We start from the raw sequence: 6,595 nt of genomic DNA, 5'->3' as shown, positions 1-6,595 counted from the left end.
CACCAGGCTTATAAAACTCGTAAATACCGATATCAACGGAACTTGCCGAATAACTTGTTAAAAATTATGTGATTGTTAATTAGGTAACATTCCACAGAAAGGAAAGAAAATCATTAAAATGACATTTAGCAAATTAATTTGATTTGATGTATTACATGACATGCAGGGAAAACTTGTGATGTTGATCAATGCAACCTTTGACCTTTTAGCGTACATTTGGAATTTCTGAACTTTTAAATTAACAAATATTAGTCTTGATTGCTGACTATTAAGGATTTATAAGACACCCTAGATGTTAGTAAGGTCAATGCTAATTCAGAAGTAGAAACAGTTGAGACAAAAATGAACTGCATGGTAGCACAGCTGATATGTCTCTGTAGAATCGTAAACATTTTTCAAATTTAACTTTTCTGGGACAGGATTAGGACCATAGGGTATGATGTCCAAATAGTAAGTGGCTGGCTGCAAGTCTTGGGCTGGTAGGTCAAGTCTTCTATTGGTACCGGAGATGGAGATTCGTTTAGAAAAGGACATAAAAATTGAAACAAATTTTTAGTTAAAATAGAAATATCTTGCTGAATTTTAAATCCAGACAGACGTCTTTTGGTCATATAAGAGTATTCATATTGTACTACTGAAAAATATAAACAAATAAGAAATACCCTGAAGATCAAGGGGAAATAACTCCATGCTATCTCCCCAGTCCCCTTATTTCTCGCCTTTATCTAAAAAAACCTAGGACAAGAGCATTTTTGTATATAATTGAGTCAAAACACATACACAGGACAGTGGGCCGGGCTAGGGACAACAAAACTACCAAAATAACCACCAGAAATCGAACCGGGGTAGTGACAACAGAACAACCAATCACATCACCGAACACCGAACCGGGCTAGAGTCAAGAGTACAACCAGAAAAAAACACCAAAAATCGAACCGGGGTACTGACTACAGAACAACCAGACACACCACGGGACTACGAAACACGCGTTATACAGCTATCATTGAAATAAATACTAAAATGTATAGAAGTATATCAAGGTTATATATACATCGTTCAGAGAAGTCACGGTAATCAATTATTTCTAGTGTAAATATTGTGTTTCTGTGATTCCCAAATCTACTACAGATGAATATCACATCCATAAGTGAACTCTTCATTCCTATCGTACTCTCTACGTGAATTTGTTACATATAATGATAGTCACAATAATTGTGATACTTTGTTTACAACTGAGATACTAGAATAACTCCAGAAAACATACCAATGATGTTAATAGGAAAACATTTTACAAACGGAGAAATACAGATGAAGTTGTCAAATTTGTAAAAGCGGGTGGCAGATCAACACTGATTTCGTTTTTATATAATGTTCATTCGTTTGTACCTATTTAATACAGAGCTGTACATTAAATTATATTACGAGATATACGGCAGATGGTCTGTCCGTGTCGGCCAGGTGCGCAGGGAGATTCTTTGTTCAGACAGGTAAAATTAAAACGATAGAAATATGCCTATATTAACAGCGCGCGTGCCGGTAAACTTGTTTACCGAGCTTTAAATGGACATATTGTGATGGTTTTTTTTAAAATAATTCCAAATTTATCATTACATAGATCTCAAGAGCACAGAGAACAAAGAGAATTGGGCATCCTGCGAGATCTATACCAACCGTCCTTTTATAGTATCGCTAGTGTGTGTAAAATTACGCTTTTTCCTTTTCATTGTTTCTGCCAGGTGTTTCGTTTACCCTACGTGTAATTAAGCAAGAGTTTATAATAGAAAGATAGCATTTCTAATAGACAAAGGACAACCATACACTAGTAGACATTTCTTGGCTCTTCCACCTTCCCGTGTATAATTTTTCTTAAACGAGCGAAATTTAGGGATATATTTCCAAATACATTTTTGTCTCTTGAAATCTACTACAGAAAATTGTACAAATAATACCTTTGAAAATAAAAGTCATCAAAATATTGATTTATCTTTTTATCCATTAGATATATACCTTTGTACTAATATAGCATGTGTGTGAATGATGGTTAAGAAATCCAACACTGTATACGTATCAAGGAAAAACTAGATTCTATAAGGCTTTGATTGTTATTGTTATGTAACAACAGCTTTCACATCAACCACAAATACCGGCTATGAGCACTTCATGCCGGGATAATGTCAGTGACACGGTAATGTCGATCGGGTAAGTAGTTGGGTAACAGCACTTGATACAAAATATTCCTGATATGCATTCCTGACTTTACACCTAACCCCTATTTCCTCAGTATGCTTCTCAAATGCGGTTAGCGGAAATTTGGAGATCGTGTCGGACTTAAACAAGTAAGGGTGATAGTGTAGTATTTATCGTTTTGTTAATTTGATATTTAAAAAGTATTAGGTTCACAGAAATATTTACCACCAAAGAAATATAATGATGAACACCGTCAGATGATATTGCGAGTTAACCTTGCCATGACACGGCCCACATTATTTTAACACTGAATAATTGCCGATATGTTTGTTTAATACAAACAAACATTTATGTAGAGATGTGTACACATAGGCACCATCAGGCATCACCTGAACCTATCTTGATCTTTTACTGTAGTGCCCGCGCGCTTTCAATATACTTCTCGTATTTCTCAGCGTTTTATACATTTGGAAATAGAATTACGATTTTCTGTGCATGTCGGCATTCTGTTTTTATCTATATCCTAAACAATGTCTGCATTTGATACATGCCGATAAATGACTGTCAAGACATGAAGCTACCTTCACGTGCAGGAATTGGGGAGATTTGGTAAAATCATGCAATCTCATAAGCAAAGACATAATCAGTTTTATACCGAAGTAGAGAGTAGATTTAGATTTGATTCAAGAAAAAAATGTAACAGTATGTATGACAAATAAATAACTAAATACATTCAGTCAATGCTTTTCTGCATGAGGACAAAATTGATCAATCCTATCCCAAGAAAAGATTGGTAAAGATAAACCGTCTGCGACGCACATTTGAACTTTTAACATTGTTCTTTGCCGTTGTAGGGGACGTATGAATAATACACTTTAAACTGGGAAGGGCAAATTTTGTATAAATGCCAGCGTCTTACTTAGTCATCGTCAAACTGCATTTTAGTTTTAGAAAAAAAATGTTTGTATTTCCGGGTGCGTTCTGGTTTTATCATTTCTTTTATGAATATGTATTTTATGATAATCTTATATAGCGAAGCACGAGACAACACAATGCATACATATTTGCATTTTTTTGGGATGTTTTGTGTGCATAGGACTTCTCATCAATGCAGTCTAAAATATACACGTTTCTTTAATAGACATGCGACGATCCCTGTAATATCATCCTAGCTACTCTGGAAGCCCCCTTTCCAGTACTAGTATTTCGTCATTTGCCTCTCACCAAATTATGTTTACGAAAATTCACGTGGGACATGAGTTTCACGTGGAAATAATAAATTGTTAAGGCGGTCCTAATGGCGTTTTTTTGTCATAGTCGGACACGAAATGATGTTTGGACTGACTGTAACTCTTCTGTGACAAAAATTGCAACATTATTGATTTACGTTTAAATATATATCGAATTAGATAAAGAATACAACCACATTGATTTTTCATAGCCTACATTTCGAACCAAATGACCAACCAGACATAGCCCTAAATCAATCATGAAAGCCAAGCCATTATAAGGTATTATCTAACAGTTCATAACAGTCTGAAGATATTCCGTGTCATCGGAACGATTTGCTTACTGATATTAAACTACCATAGACTCCTACAGATTGCCTACTGCCAATAAAGATAAAAAAAAATCCAAGTTATATTGGATTTCAGTCATTAAGAATGAAGCAAATAATGCATTCATTGTAGTCACAGTGTATCGTTGATTGACACACGTGTTAAAGCTCGTGCGTGAGGTCACGTGTACACAGGATATCGTGAATAGCTACGACGAGTTATATAGTAATGTATGGCAGATTAGGTGTTCATGGGTGTCAACAAGGGTAATACAGGTGAATAGAGGGTTAAGTAATCTCTCGAATCATGACGCAATCTGAATAGCATGATCTCAACTTACTGTATAATAATTATCTATATTTCAATAAGGTTGGCCTTGACGGTCAATCATACCAGACGTTTATTTTTAATTTTAAATTAAATATTGATCTTATTACATTTTGTATCTCATATACTACACTAGGAGGTGCTTTACAGGTGCCCAGGTTTTCCGAGGCCATCAACTTGAGCTTCCGTCCGGTTACCCCAAATTGTCTCCGGATCGATCTAATCCATCTGTCCGGATCTGTAGGATTCCTTCCGAAGTGTCAGGGAGGCATCCCGTGCCCTTGTTGCTAACTTCTGTTTTATCAGTATAAAGATTGATGACAGTCGTAGGTGACACCCAGATAAGGATGATGAGTTTGATACATTCCGATAAATGTATCATGAATTAGAAAAATAAGGCGGTAGTGGTCGTGTCTTCAATTTGAGTTAACATGAGTCGTTTCCCTTACATAGAACGTCTATACATTGCATTAATATTAAAGATCGATCTGACAATCTTTGTTGACAGTTACTGTCAACAAAGACAAATTATCTAAAACTTAACATGCATTCCATGTTATTTAGAGCCAGATGTCTTGTCTTTACCATAGTGTTCACGACCAGCATTTGAATTGATATCTTGTTGAATTTAATAAAACTTATCTTCTTTTATGCGTTGAGCGACTGGAACTGGAGTGACTTCCTTTCAAGGTCACTCGAGTAGCTTCCCTTATATGGAAGAATGTAAAGTTAACTCTGTGACTTCAGTAAATCATTTCAGCACCAGGCTTATAAAACTCGTAAATACCGATATCAACGGAACTTGCCGAATAACTTGTTAAAAATTATGTGATTGTTAATTAGGTAACTTCCACAGAAAGGGAAGAAAATCATTAAAATGACATTTAGCAAATTAATTTGATTTGATGTATTACATGACATGCAGGGAAAACTTGTGATGTTGATCAATGCAACCTTTGACCTTTTAGCGTACATTTGGAATTTCTGAACTTTTAAATTAACAAATATTAGTCTTGATTGCTGACTATTAAGGATTTTATAAGACACCCTAGATGTTAGTACGGTCAATGCTAATTCAGAAGTAGAAACAGTTGAGACAAAAATGAACTGCATGGTAGCACAGCTGATACGTCTCTGTAGAATCGTAAACATTTTTCAAATTTAACTTTTCTGGGACAGGATAGGACCATAGGGTATGATGTCCAAATAGTAAGTGGCTGGCTGCAAGTCTTGGGCTGGTAGGTCAAGTCTTCTATTGGTACCGGAGATGGAGATTCGTATTAGAAAAGGACATAAAAATTGAAACAAATTTTTAGTTAAAATAGAAATATCTTGCTGAATTTTAAATCCAGACAGACGTCTTTTGGTCATATAAGAGTATTGATATTGTACTACTGAAAAATATAAACAAATAAGAAATACCCTGAAGATCAAAGGGAAATAACTCCATGCTATCTCCCCACCCCCTTTATTTCTCGCCTTTATCTTAAAAAAACCTAGGACAAGAGCATTTTTGTATATAATTGAGTCAAAACACATACACAGGACAGTGGGCCGGGCTAGGGACAACAAAACTACCAAAATAACCACCAGAAATCGAACCGGGGTAGTGACAACAGAACAACCAATCACATCACCGAACACCGAACCGGGCTAGAGTCAAGAGTACAACCAGAAAAAACACCAAAAATCGAACCGGGGTACTGACTACAGAACAACCAGACACACCACGGGACTACGAAACACGCACTATACAGCTATCATTGAAATAAATACTATATTTTCCTATTAACCTGGTCTATGGCCCCCTTTAAACTGTACACAGGCCCATATTTTCATTATAAACAAGCTCAGAATCTAATTTCCTGCTTAAATTCTGCCAAAATACCACCATGATGAAAATCCCCGCCGAACATGTTCAGATGGGTCCCGTAATCTGGTGTCCAGGGACGCTGAACGGCATAAAATGTCAAATCCGTTAGCTCCCTATAGGGACCACGGAACCAAATGATTTCCCATAGACGGTAATGTTAACGTTTATCACTGTACTGCTTAAATAGAGTTTTCAACACTGGTCCAGTAGCAATAATTTTAAAGTATGTCATCTCGGAAACCTCTTCATGGAATTAAAAAAAAATTCTACCAATTTGAACTTTTTTTATATGGGGGCCGCCATCTTGTATTGAAATCAGCACCAAAAATTCATCTAAATAAACAACAAAATACACACTTACTTACCTCCCCCTGACAAAAACAGGCTAGCAAAAAAATAACTGTTTTTCTATATATTTTACATCTATATGTATTGCCCGTCCCACATATTAAAACTTTGGAAACTTCTCTCGCCTTAATATCCAATCAGTAGGCCCCGATGTATTCACCTTCCTATTAAATCTTCTGCCCAAACGGGGAAAACCCACATTCTATTTTTGATTTGGTTCTGTGGTCCCTCTGTAGGACTTGTTAATGATGTTAAAGAACGAAAGTGTTGATGTGTAGGAGGCGACGAGGAAACTAAAAAT

This window comes from Pecten maximus, chromosome 15 (assembly GCF_902652985.1).
Source record: "Pecten maximus chromosome 15, xPecMax1.1, whole genome shotgun sequence".
Taxonomy (NCBI): domain Eukaryota; kingdom Metazoa; phylum Mollusca; class Bivalvia; order Pectinida; family Pectinidae; genus Pecten; species Pecten maximus.
Note: the sequence above shows the minus strand (reverse complement) of the source record.